The sequence below is a fragment of the Silene latifolia genome, chromosome 9, assembly GCF_048544455.1.
Source record: "Silene latifolia isolate original U9 population chromosome 9, ASM4854445v1, whole genome shotgun sequence".
Classification (NCBI taxonomy): domain Eukaryota; kingdom Viridiplantae; phylum Streptophyta; class Magnoliopsida; order Caryophyllales; family Caryophyllaceae; genus Silene; species Silene latifolia.
This window is the reverse complement of record NC_133534.1, coordinates 43319808-43334591: the sequence shown is the minus strand read 5'-3', so window position 1 is coordinate 43334591 and position 14784 is coordinate 43319808.

Here is a 14784-nt window from a genome sequence, read left to right as displayed (position 1 = left end):
AAGGAATATACTCTCCTGACCCATGCACTTTAAAGTCCTAACAACATAGCTTAGGCACACACTTGAACTACGAGCATGGTTTGATTTCACCAACTCAGGTGGATACGTAGGCAGTCTTTTCTTACACAAGAAGGATACAACCGCAACACCCAAACAAAATTAACCAAACCTCAGAACTACGATCTGGTTTGATTTCACTTCACGTGAATACGTAGGCAGTCCTCAAGGACACAACCATCCCCACTTCCAACTTTCAATCTCAATTATCAACCACCTCAACCATCAACTTTCAACCTCTATTTCAACCTTCCAGCCTCCATTAACATCCCTTCCACAACCAACACCTCTATACTGGGGGCTCCTTATTGTCGCCCAACCTCTTTTTACCAAAGTCCAGAGTCATCTTCTCATCCTGGGGGCTTCTCTTCCAAGATGCCTGATGTGAACATTATTTGCGCACATTTAGTCCCCTAATTGAACCTATTTTGCATACTATTATAACATTCTACGACCATTTTATCCGTCAAATGCTTTCTATTTTGCTTTCCTAGTGCATTTCGTATGTTTTGTAGGAAAGAAGATAATAAGGCAGAAATTCCCGTCTTTCGTGCGTATTCGGAAGCTATTTGACAATGTTTGATAGACTAGTATGAAGAGGAAGTGAGAACTAAAGACCAATCCTACAAGAATAAAAAGAAAGTGAAGAAAAAGGATTTTGTCACAGAAGCCGAGCGGATTCCTATGAAGACGCCCGTCCTGAAGTGACAACCCGTGCGTCCAAGCAACAAAGACGCCCGGATTCCTCCAAAGAATCCGAGCGGATTCCCATGAAGACGCCCGTGCCCAACCTCATGAATCCGAGCGTCTTCCTCCCTGGACGGACGGACCGCGACATCTTCCCCCGAGATGCTCATCCTTCCAAAAAGACTAGCGTTTCCCTGCTCTAAACTCAAAGATGTAATTACTAATTTAGCCTTAGTTAACCTAATGAAGCTCTACTATAAATACCCTACTTGTAAATAATCAAAGGGAGAGAGCTTTTATGGAGTTTTAGATTAGGTTAAGCCTCCATATTAAGAATCCTTATTAGATTAGATTAGGAGTAGATTAGAATAGACTACTCTTTAATCTTTCACAAATCTTACATTAATCTCTCCTTAATTATTGTTCAAGCTTGTTACTTTTGGGTAATTGAAGATTATTGGGTTATTATTGAAGGATTGACAACCCTTCATCAATCAATCAAGTTTCTTCTATTATTATTTGCTTTATTATTTGGATCATCTCAAGTTTGGTATAATTCCTTTACTCTTTAATCTTTTTTGTTCATTTCTTCATTCTATTATCATGTTTATACTTGTTGTGATGATTGACACCATTAATGACATGTTTCCCATGATAATGAGTGAGTAGTCTTTTAGCTAGGATTAGTGGGTAATTAGGGGAAACAAACATGGGATTGATTAATGCTTAATCTAATATGTTCACATGATTAATTTGCTTGCTTGTTGTGATGTCAACTTTATGCACATGTTATGTTTAATGAAATGCCAAACCTACGAATCCTTGCATTTACAACCATCTCTTATCTTTTCAACTTGACTTGTAAGATATAAACCAACTCGAGTCTTGTTAGACCATGCATAGAAGTTGAATAGGGGGAAAGTAAGTCGACTTGTAGGTGTTGTACAATCTAATCGATTCGGCTCCGGGACCCAACTCTTCCTATGAACCATAAGACATAAACCAACTCGGTTCCTCCACAACGCTAATTGCTTGCTTATAATTGTAAACATGTTTGTATGATTAACATCATGAATCCCCTATGACCCTATGATATTCTAGCACTTTTAATCATTTGCTTATATCTTTCCTTTTATTGTTTGTTTTACTATATTGCTTGCATTAGTTTAGACACAACTACAAACCCAAACAAATTGTGACACTAGCATAAATTGAGATAGATAGACTTAGAACCCAAAGCACACCGTCCCATGGATCGAGTTCGACTTACCGCTAACTAGTTGTTTGTTGAGTATTATAAAATGTGTTTTGATTGGGTGTACAACGACACGCCCACGTCAAAAATGGCGCCGTTGCCGGGGATGGTGCTATGTGATTAAGTTCTTACTTGTTTGTCTATTTTGATTTTGCTTTCACCTTGAGGAACTTGTTCCTCAAGGATTGTTCTTACCGTTTTTGTGTAGTTTCCATGCTTGTAGTTGTTTCCTTGTCTTAGCTATGATGGCTCAAGACTTGACTTATGGAGTATGTGGTGGATATTTTGAGTATGACTATGGGTATGGGGAGTTTGAGGAGCAAGTCAACACAAACCTACCTTACAACTCATACAAGGAAAATCCTAACTACTACCCCAAATTTTCCAACCAAAACACTCACATCCAATTTCCACAACAACCACCCACCCAATACCCACTTCGTAATGAGTTTCAATTGCCACAATACAACTACTTTCACACTTACCGAAAACAAGAAAATGAACCCATTCAAAATGTGATTCTCCAAATGATAGGAGATCAACAAAACTTCTTCAAACAAATGCTAGAGGAGAGCCAAAAGAGGGATAATGTTATTCAAGGCATTGTTGCCCACGGTGAGGAATTGGAGATTCAAATTGCCCAAATGAAAGAATCCCAAGCAATCACTCCTCACCGTTCTTTGGACATTGAGCATGAATGCGAATTTGAAGTAGTAACTTTTGACATGAAAAGTGAAGAATGGGAAGAGCCAATCTCCTTGAGCTCTTGTGACTATGAAAGTGTTGTGTTCAATGAGGAAGACATGAGGTTGAGTAAGCCAAGTACTCTTAGCCTTTGTGAGTATGAGGGTCTGTGCTTTGAAGTGAATGTTGAGACATTGGAGAGAGAGTTAAATGAAGCCCCCATTTATGATTCATATGAAGATAGCAACAATGATGATGAGCCTAAAGGATGGACTCGTAATATCACCTTGCTTGAGGAGCCTATCCTTGAGACATTTGAGATACCCTATCATGAAGAAGAACGTCCTTCCCCTATTCCTCATGAAGACCACTTGACACCTATCATGGGGCCAATGATCATTGAAGAGGATATGGTAGACCTTCTTCAAAAGGCCAAAGTATCGTACAAAAGCTACTTGGTGAAAAAGCTCAAAGAGAAGCTTGCTCGTGAAGCTACTTGTGGAAGTTTGGCACCCACAATGACAACTTCTAAGGAACTCGATCATCAATGCCATGAAAATTCTCCTTCCACCTTGGAAGGATTGAAAAATCAAAATGCTATCATCATCACCGGAATTGAAGAAGAAGTTGGTGAGTGGAAGTCTACGGATGAAAATAAACCATACTTCATACCTAGTGTTGACAAGAATCATGGGCTTGTTTATTGGAAACATTGGGAAAGCTCTAATGCCGAGGACAAAGAAAAAGAAAGAACATTTTACAAGCTTCCTTGGCCAAATTTCATGTTCAAGTGGAGCAACCCATACTTGTGTCTATTTGGAGCTTGTTCACAAGCTTTTGATCTCTTATTAAGAGCCTTGAGCTCTATGGATAAGAATTTCTACAATTTGAACTAGTTTAGTGGAGTCCTATCTCAAACCACCATTTGTATGATATTTCTTGGACCCTTTACTTTGTATAATATTGTACATTCTTGCATTTGCATTTGATTTCTTGCATGAGAGTAGTGAGAGAGAGAGTCTTCTTACATTTTTATTGAGCAAATTTCAGAAAAAGATAAGGAGGAATAGCAAATCGGTGAAAGGGTATGATTGTGAAAGGAAAAGAAAGAAAGAAGGAGAAAAGGAGCTGAAGACGGCTGTCCTGAGGCCTGGACGCCCGTCTAGGACCCTCGTCACATAAATGGTTAGCACTGTCTCAGAATCCGAGCGGATTCAGCACAAGACGCCCGTCCTGAGAAAAGACGCTCGTATTCTCCACGGGACGCCCGTCCTGAATGTCATCTGAAACAAGATTTTGAAACTGCCAGGAAATCCGAGCGGATTTTTGAGAAGACGCCCTTCCCGAGCAAGACGTCCGTCTCAACGCAAAAGACGCCCGTCTTCTCCCTGCTCCCAAATTAGCTGAAGCCCTGTCTCAAAATCCGCGCGGATTTGAAGGAAGACGTCCGTCTTCTACAAGCTAAAGTCGCCCGTCCCGCATGAAAGACGCCCGGATTGTGGCCTTTTTCTCGAATAATCCGGCCGGGTCCCACCCTTATCCGCTCGGATTCTCCCCTCTTCTATAAAATCAGCCCCTTTCTCCCTCATTTCTTCACCTTATCAAACCCTAAAACACTCATCTCCATCCTCAAAAACACTCCCCTCACATCAAAAGCCAACAAAACCCCCATTTCCTCAACTTCAAGATGATGAACCTCAAGGGCAAGGCTAAGAAGTTGGTTGAATCCACCGGAAGGAAACGCAAGGGATCATCCTCCTCAACTCCGCGAGAGGTAGCGTTACCAAGGAACTTCCGTCCCATAATGAGAGGAGGAATTGAACAACTTGAGTACTTCCAAGAGGTGCTTTTTGAATCCGATGACCACCGCAAGAACTTTGTCAAATTGCTAGGTAAGAACTATGACCCACTCAATTCATAGATACTAGGGTGTTGGAAGTCCTTAGGATAAGGTACCCCACCGAGATGTTCTTTGATGGCCTTGGGATTGGAAAATTTTTCCATGCCCATGAGGAGACGTACCTTAGTCTCACCCTTGAATTTTTGAGTAGCCTTCGCATTGTAACGAATACTCGAACAACTGTGGGCATGGAGTTTAGGTTGTGCAACCTAGACCATAGTTTTTCACTTGATCAATTTGCCTACATTTTCGGTCTTGAAGTGCCCACCAACTATACCGATAAACCCGATAATTTCGATGTGGACCATCTTTGGAGGGCTATTTCCGGGAGAAATTTTACCGGTTTAAAGCAATGCTATACCTTCGCCATCCAACATCCGGTGATTCGAATCACCGAGCGCTTTGTGGCCGGTACCATCAATGGGAGGTACGAACAAGATAGGTGTACTCTCATTGATTTAACTTTTCTTGAGTCCTATTTGAATGTTCGGGGGACGAGGCGCTATAACTTCAACACGCCCCTTGAGATACTTACTAGGTTTAATGATTTTGCTCAAGGGACCACCCAACTCAAGACCTTCGTAATGGGAGGTCTAATTACTATTTTGGCCAACTACCTTTGCCCCGGGTTCAACGCCCGTGGGATCTATACTCCTCTTGAGGGGAGGATTTTGATTGATGAGCACACCATCTTCAACCATCACCGGTGGTGTAACTACACTCAAGAAGGGAGTGTAGAATGGTATACCAAAGGATGTACCTCAATCATCCTTGAGGGTTGGAGGATACCGGGCATTGACCCAAGATTGAGCCCATACTCGCCTCCACCAAGCTACCTCCTTGATATCCAAATTCTCGACAATCCCCGTCAAAGGGAAGAGCCACCCCGCCAACAACAAGTACCTCGTGGGGTACCGGGAAGGCCTACTCGCCCACCTTCCTATGTGCCTATCCAACCATACCCTATCCCTCATACCAAATTTGAACCGGAAATCCCCAATACCCCGGGCATTAATGATTTGATGGCACTCATGAATAGAGTGGACCTCGGGATACATGAAGGGAGGGTCGACAACTACTTGGCCCTTTATCCCCAATACTATAACATGGCTCAACAAGGGTATATTGACCCCAATGGTCCTAAGCCCTCTTGGGCACAACCACAACACTTGTTCCCTAATCAAGGGAACCAAGCTTGGGATCGCGACGGCGGAGAGCATACTAGCCAAGGTGGAGGGTACTCGGGTCAAGGAGGAGAGTTTGACCAATGAGGGTATTGGGGCCAAGCAAGAGGGTATGACCAAGCCGGGAGATCTCAACAATATGGTTACCAAGATGAGGAGGATGACGAGTGAAAGAGGCCTACCTCACCACCCCATTTGTATGATACCCCTCTCTCCCTCTCTCTTCTGTATATACATTGCATTTAGTATAGTTTTCGCATGCATTTGTATCATATCTCATTTGCATTAGCTAGTTCATATAGTATAGTTGCATTGTAATATATCTCACATGATTCATGTAGATAGTTGCATATAGATTAGAATTCATGCATAGTTACTAATGGCCAAACCTATTCATTTCTACACTAGAAATAGTGTTTAAATCGGTTTGGGGAGGTTTGATCATAGGTGACCTTAGTTTACTAGAAATCATGCATCATATAGTATAGTTTAGTTTGCATTCATTTGTTATATATGTCATATAGAATTGCATTTAGTTATAGCATGCATTCATTCATATCATATCATTGCATTTGTACTTTATTTCAAAAAATCAAAAAAAAAAATCAAAAAAAAAAAAATCAAAAAAAAAAAAAATTCCAAAAACATGTTTTTTTTTTTTTTTTCATTCCTACTCCTACATGTACATTGAGGACAATGTCCAAAATAAAGTGGGGGATAGGAATTTATATTCCAAAAATGATAAAAATTGAAAAATTTTGAAAAAAAATACAAAAACATGTCTTTTTATTTCATAAAATCAAAAACCATAAAAATTTGAAAATTTCAAAAATCAAAAACATGTTCATTTCCTTTCTAGTGTAGTCTTGTATATATTGTGTTTGTTCATCCTTATTCACATTGATTGACTACGCCACACCCGAGACATGAGGATATTGAAGACCGCATGGTATGATCTTTCCAATCTCCTTTTTCCTCTTTATGTTAATGACTATGTGGCTTTATTTTGATTGATGCGGTACAACAATGTGAACTTAGGACTTGCATTTAGTTTATATGTCATATTAGTTGGTAGAATCATTTGCATTAGGATGTTTATATGCTAGTTGCATCATGGAATGTAGTTGCATGTTAGAAAATTTTGTGAAACCGTCTACTTGGGAAGCTTGACAAGTGTATATAGGCCCTAGTAGATGCTTTTTCTTCTTAAGACTTTGCTTGTTAGAATACTTGTAAAACACCCTAGGATGTGTCATGCTAGTATCCTTTGACCCATGGATTAAGGCCTAGTCAAGAGTACCTTGTGGTGTGATAACTCCTTGGCTACCGTTTATTCCAAGGTGACCCTTGAAACCATGCATCCATCATCCATGTTCTACCACATTTTTGTCATCAAAGGGAATGGGCACAAAAAGAAATCAATTTGAGTTCAATGAAATGAAAAGTGAAAGAAAGTTTGCAAATGCATCAAAAGAAAAGAGGAGCAAAAATAGAACTCCTATGTTTCAAATATAAGGCACCCTCGTTACAAATTGGGGGTGACTTTGAAAATGTTCAAAAAGAAATGCAAAAAGTTGAAAATTTTCAAGTGTTGAAAATGCCAAAAATCAAAAGAAATGGCAAAAGAAAATGTTCTCAAATGTTATATGCCACAATAAATTGGGGGGAAAAACATCAACAAAAGCAAACTCCCAAATGAAACTCAAATACTATCGATCCCTTTATCCATCGTATCCATTTTTGTGCATGGTAGAGAGGGGACGACCCTTCTTCTTGTCTAGGCAAGAGGGGGAATTCCGCGATCCTCCAGTGTTTCTAACACCATAAGGAGTCTATTCTTGACAAAAGCATTTAACGATTGAGGACAAAAGTACCCTAGCTTGACACAATTTGGAGGTGATTTATTGGTATCCTTCTAGGCTTAGTAGTTTGAAGAAATTGCATCTATGAAGGAGTGTGTACCCTTGAATTGCTTCCCTTGTAGATAATTTCCGCCACTTAGATGAGGAAAGTGGCTATTCTTTTGTAGATGCATCCATTACTTGTTTTGTGTGCTTTAATGTTTGGATGTGTCGCCGTTTTGGCAAGACCCACCTTGCCTTGCAAGAAGGCATCCTACCTCATGGTTGTCTTGTTGTGAGTTGAAGGGGCGGAGTGAGACCCGCTAATTGTCTCATATCGGTTATATTATTAGGATAGTTTAATAAAGGTCTAGTTTTTGTCACCTCTTTACTCGGGACGAATAAAGGTTCGGTTTGGGGATATTTGATGTGAACATTATTTGCGCACATTTAGTCCCTTAATTGAACCTATTTTGCATACTATTATAACATTCTACGACCATTTTATCCGTCAAATGCTTTCTATTTTGCTTTCCTAGTGCATTTCGTACGTTTTGTAGGAAAGAAGATAATAAGGCGGACATTCCCGTCTTTCGTGCGTATTCGGAAGCTATTTGACAATGTTTGATGGACTAGTATGAAGAGGAAGCGAGAACTAAAGACCAATCCTACAAGAATAAAAAGAAAGTGAAGAAAAAGGAATTTGTCACAGAAGCCGAGCGGATTCCCATGAAGACGCCCGTCCTGAAGTGACAACCCATGCGTCTAAGCAACAAAGACGCCCGGATTCCTCCAAAGAATCCGAGCGGATTCCCATGAAGACGCCCGTGCCCAACCTCATGAATCCGAGCGTCTTCCTCCCTGGACGGACGGACCGCGACATCTTCCGCCGAGATGCTCATCCTTCCAAAAAGACTAGCGTTTCCCTGCTCTAAACTCAAATATGTAATTACTAATTTAGCCTTAGTTAACCTAATGAAGCTCTACTATAAATACCCCACTTGTAAATAATCAAAGGGAGAGAGGTTTTATGGAGTTTTAGATTAGGTTAAGCCTCCATATTAAGAATCCTTCTTAGATTAGATTAGGAGTAGATTAGAATAGACTACTCTTTAATCTTTCACAAATCTCACATTAATCTCTCCTTAATTATTGTTCAAGTTTGTTACTTTTGGGTAATTGAAGATTATTGGGTTATTATTGAAGGATTGACAACCCTTCATCAATCAATCAAGTTTATTCTATTTTTCTTTGCTTTATTATTTGGATCATCTCAAGTTTGGTATAATTCCTTTACTCTTTAATCTTTTTTGTTCATTTCTTCATTCTATTATCATGTTTATACTTGTTGTGATGATTGACACCATTAATGACATGTTTCCCATGATAATGAGTGAGTAGTCTTTTAGCTAGGATTAGTGGGTAATTAGGGAAAACAAACATGGGATTGATTAATGCTTAATCTAATATGTTCACATGATTAATTTGCTTGCTTGTTGTGATGTCAACTTTATGCACATGTTATGTTTGATGAAATGCCAAGCCTATGAATCCTTGCATTTACAACCATCTCTTATCTTTTCAACTTGACTTGTAAGATATAAACCAACTCGAGTCTTGTTAGACCATGTATAGAAGTTGAATAGGGGGAAAGTAAGTCGACTTGTAGGTGTTGTACAATCTAATCGATTCGGCTCCGGGACCCAACTCTTCCATGAATCGTAAGACATAAACCAACTCGGTTCCTCCACAACGCTAATTGCTTGCTTATAATTGTAAACATGTTTGTATGATCAACATCATGAATCCCCTATGACCCTATGATATTCTAGCACTTTTAATCATTTGCTTATATCTTTCCTTTTATTGTTTGTTTTACTATATTGCTTGCATTAGTTTAGACACAACTACAAACCCAAACAAATTGTGACACTAGCATTAATTGAGATAGATAGACTTAGAACCTAAAGCACACCGTCCCATGAATCGACCTCGACTTACCGCTAACTAGTTGTTTGTTGAGTATTATAAAATGTGTTTTGATTGGGTGTACAACGACACGCCCACGTCAATGCCACCCTTCCTTTATTCCTCAAAGTCTAGCTAGTACTCGGTCTGGATGACGGCAAGGTCTTAGATCGATTCTCCAAGTTATCGTGCCTCAAGAGGGGTCTCTTTTATAGCAAACGATGGTGAAAGAAGTCCTAGTAGACAGATGATCCATGGCTCATGCCTTTCCTTTATATGCCTTCATCATTCTTGTAATTCTTATACCTTTGGAACTGATACGTGTTGTCACCCACACTTGGCTAGGGGTTGTTAGTGTCGCATCAGTCAAACCTAAGTCTATATTTCACGTCCATATAAGGTCTGTGTCATGTCAAGTCCTATGTCTAAAGCCCATTGAATATGCATAACGCATTACAAACGACAAATTTCTTTGAACAAGTTTTAAACGACTTTTAAAAAGAAACGACTTTTGCAAAGCCTATGTGTTTCCTCATTCGAGGTCCATGTAATAATCACTTACGTGCATATATTAGATTGCATTCTTGTGTGGCTACTAACCATGCGGTAAAGTATCGAAGCGATTTTTATCAAGACCTCGCTTGCCACAACGAGCGAATATTCTTTGACAGGTGTCTCGACACACCTCTATTCTGTTCCCCCAGCGAGAGTACACGGATAGCCAATCGCCCCTCTCGAGACATGGAGATCAGTTCCCGATTATGTTCCCCCAGCGAGAGTACACGGACAGACAATCCCTCTCGAGACATGGAGATTAGTTCCCGATTATGTTCTCCAACGAGAGTGCACAGATAGACATTCCCTCTCGAGACATGGAGATCAACATCGACCCCAAGACTTATCGAAGTTTGTTTGAAGACGACTCCAAGCAGCTTCCCCAGCAGTTCCCGCCTACGTCCTGCTACCCTTGACAGTTTTTTACAGAGTTCGGCAAAGGTGTCGTTCTCCAGAAGTTCCCAAGCCAACGCCTCCTTCCTTAGGTTCGTAAACCCAAAGTTGGATTCTTACCCCTAGATTCTTAGATCCCAAAATGGCTTCCTTTAGGTTCATAAGCCTTTAAGCTCCCACACCAACGTCCTTAGGTTCATAAACCCATAAATCCTTTTGGAGTTCTCATACCTCAGAAAGCTTAAGTGCACGCGTTTAAAACAAGAATTAGTAACCCAGTAAGTTCCTAAACTTAACCTTAGGATCCCAATTCCTCTTAGGTTCATAAGCCTTTAAGTTCCCATACCAGCCTTTCCTTTTAGGTTCATATACCCATGTTCATACACCTAGCTCTTTAGGTTCCCAAACTCCCTAGAGTTCATACACTTCTACTCTTAGGATCACATTCCTTTAGGATCACCTTTTCCTTTTAGGATCATATTCCTTTAGGATCACCTTTCCTTAGAGTTCCTACACTCAAGGCTTGGTTACCTCTTTAAGTTGAACTTATATTTGGCCTCCTTCCCGTTGATGATTTCCTTTAGGTTCCCACACCCTAGCACAATCCTTATATATCTTTTAGGTCTTAACCTTAGCTCCTACGCTTACCCTTAGCTCCTATGCACCTCTGGAAACATCTCGAGAAAGAAGTCTCAGGTATGGTTTCTTCTTATGGCTGGCGAGCTTCCTTACGTAGTCTAATGGACTTTAAAAGACCCTCCCCAATAGTCGACAAACTCTAAAATGTTCCCGACGATAGGTTCTTGGTTCAGAACCCTTGAACCGCCTCGCGTCGCCATAGTCGTCAGGTTGTAATCTTCGATTGACCTGAGGGCTATACTTTGACTTTTGCCTTGTCCAAGCCTCAGTCAAAGTGGGGGCTCTGTAGATACCTCATTTCTGCACCTCCCGCCAAACACCCACTGATGATTGGGCCGCATGTCTAGTATATGTCGCGATTTTATGACGTTTCATAAATCGGTTAATAAAAGGTAACTCAAACACTTGTGTCTACTCCTTGGTCGTCATCTAGGTGTCATTACGGTTGTTTTGGCAGTAATTAGAGTACATTTGGAGTCTGGGTCAAAAACCGTCTTCATTTCCTAAAACCGTCAAATCCCGAGTCAAAGAGATGTGCTTGTCTACCTAAGGTTAGGATGTCATAAAATGTTGAGATTATATCTCATTTTGAGTCCCATGTCACTTCATTAGGCTAAACTTAAAGTTTACTTTACAAAATGTGCATTTCATTTAGCTAAAATGATAACCCGACCTTTAAGCCCATTTTACGAAGTCATAACGACTTTTTTGGGTCAGGCCTATTCCACAGAAAGTTCTAGATCTTTCTCTTAGCTTTCCAACGCCACCGAAATCACCTTATTCCGAGTCTTGTAGAGAAAGTTATGCCTAAAATACGACAGGCTATCGCGCTTTCTTGCGCAGGAGGAACCCGCTGAGGAAAGGACGCTGCAAGTGCTGCGCCTCTTCCAAGGGACGCAGCACTTGCTGCGCCTTTTCCTCAAGGTTTTCTTTTTTTCCAAGTTTCCGTGTTTAACCTAAGTCGGTTATTTCCGGATCTTTCTCTCCTTTCCTAATTCCCTCCGTGTGATTAGTATAAATAGAGACCTTCGGTCTCACATATTTCTCACGCGAGTGTCCGCCCTTATCTTCTCCCTTTGCATTCTAAGACCACGCTCTTGCTTATTGGCGCCTACGTGCTTGAACTTTCGACCACGTAAGCTCAGATCTTTCCGAGTACTAGTCTCGTTTTGCATGACCGACCAATTTGACCAACTCCACTACACCATAATCAATTAATCAATTCAATTTGCTTTTAAATCCTTTTTCAAGGGCACTTTCATATTTCCATTACAGATCGAGTCGAGTTACCACTAAAAACCGATTTAGTTAAATCTCGCGACGCTAACATGTAAGTCTGAGGGTGTAAAATCCCAATTTTATTTAATGTATTTTATTTAATGTATTTATTTTCTGTATTATAATTAATGTAAGAATTTATGTCATAAGCATGCTCGAAACCGTCTTTTAAACCCCTTTTTAACGGAAGTAACACAGATCTGTCGTGGGGAAGAATCGCATCAACTGATGCTCCTTCTGGAAAGGGTGCAGCATCTGCTGCGCCTCTTCCAGGGGCTGCTTTCAGTTGATGCACTTCTTCTTCTTCCTCGGGTTTTTGTTCCTTTCGTCTTTTATTTTTCTTTCTTCGTTCTTTCCCTTATTTCACCTAATAATTTTCAAATTAGTTTTTATGAATCCATTTCAATAATTTTCGACTTAAATCCCTTATAATTAATATTTGTGGGTTTTCGTCACAAATTCAAACTCGGATTTTAGAGACTCGATTCGTTCATATCAAGTCCCTTGATTTCGTCTTTGATACATGTTTTAAATCTGTTTTCATCATCAATTCGTAATCCTTTGTTTCCACCATTAACTTCAAGTTTGTAAATAAATCAATTCCAACATCGTAAATAATATTTAACTTATAATAATTCATTTTAAATTGTTTTCTTTCACTTCATGACGATCCCAGATGCATGTAAATCAATTAATTACTTCTACTCGAGTTACCAATCAATAAATCAATGTAAATTAACCAACGAACATTAACAAACCGTGAGTATGACTTTCACAGTCAGAACCCAACTCAAGAACAGACGCAGGAAGTGCTGCGCCTCTTCCAGAGGACACAGAGATGCTGCGCCTGTTCTGAGGTGGTTTCTGCCTCTGAACTCTTCTCGTTTTGACGTAGGGTTTCTAATTAGGATTTTAATTAACCATTATTCTTATTATCTCCATAATTTCCATATTTTCCATATTTTCTTATTTTTTTAATTTCCATATTTTCCATATTTTCCAAATTTTCCTTATTTTCCAAATTTCCATATTTTCCATATTTTCCAAATTTTCCAAATTTTCCTTTTCTTCAAATTTCCTTATTTTTCAAATTTCCTAATTTAAATCAATTTCCAATTTCCTTATTTTTTTTCCAATTTTCTAATTTTCATTTATTCTTTTATTTTATTTCTAAAACTCTTTTGAGCATGTTTATGACGTAAATTCAAGTTTATCAATTGTAATTTATTTCTTTATTTCGTATTCGTATTTATTATGTATGATTTATTTACTTGGCATTCACATGTAATTAATCTAACATTCACTTCGACCCCAATTAATTGTATGTTAAATTACTTGTTCACCGACTTAGTCTAATTCTTCACATGTTAGGATTAATCTAATGGATGTTGCATTGCATGCATATAAATCGACAACATATCAAGTATAGATGATTTTTCCCTAATCATTAGTAGAGGCCGCTATCGAGGCGGGCGGGATTAGGTGTTCGATCAAAAGAGCTTCCTAATACGTACCCTCACCCCTTACTCCAGATCTCTGTGAACATCCGTGTTCATTGGCATCCACGAGAGTCATTCTAAACATAGAATGCTAAAGGTAACGAGTTCTTGGTGTTCATGTCACTACTTTGTGTCTTGACATGGCACGAGGTATTCGAACGGTTTCCAATTTTCCACAATAAATTGGTGGCGACTCCATAAATGCAAACGCTTGTTTCCCAAGCGACCCCGTGGCCCATTGTCCACATAGAGGTCATGCCGTTTTGCAATAGACTTATTGCTTTAGAATTCTTTTCGGCTTTCTTGTAGTCGGCCTCGACATAGTCGTCTTCCTTCTTCTCATAGGTAGTGCCTTTAACGGATGCAACTAGGATTTTGTGCGGTCCGTTTTGGATAATCCTCCAACACTCCCAATCATGACCTTTCACATAGTGAGTCATCATGTTTTTCCATAACCCGTAATTCTTCCCATCAAAGACGGGACACTTGAGGTATTTGGAATCCATTTATCACGTGATAGGCAGCGGAATATAAAACGATAAGATAAATAAGAAAAAGATAGATCAACCTCTTTGCGGTTAGGCAATCAAGAGCACGAGGGGGGGAGGGGGGGGGGGGGGTGAATTGAGGATTTAAAACTTTTTAAACTTTTTTGATTGTATGAATATAATTAATTACTTAAAGTTTATTGATTAAACTTTAACTAATTAACTAATGATTAAGTAAGAACAAAGTAAACAAACGAACGAAAGAGAAGGAGACACACGGTTTTTGAAGTGGTTCAGTTTCACAAATCGAAACCTACGTCCACTATTCTCGATTAATAAATTTAGTACCTTTCTAC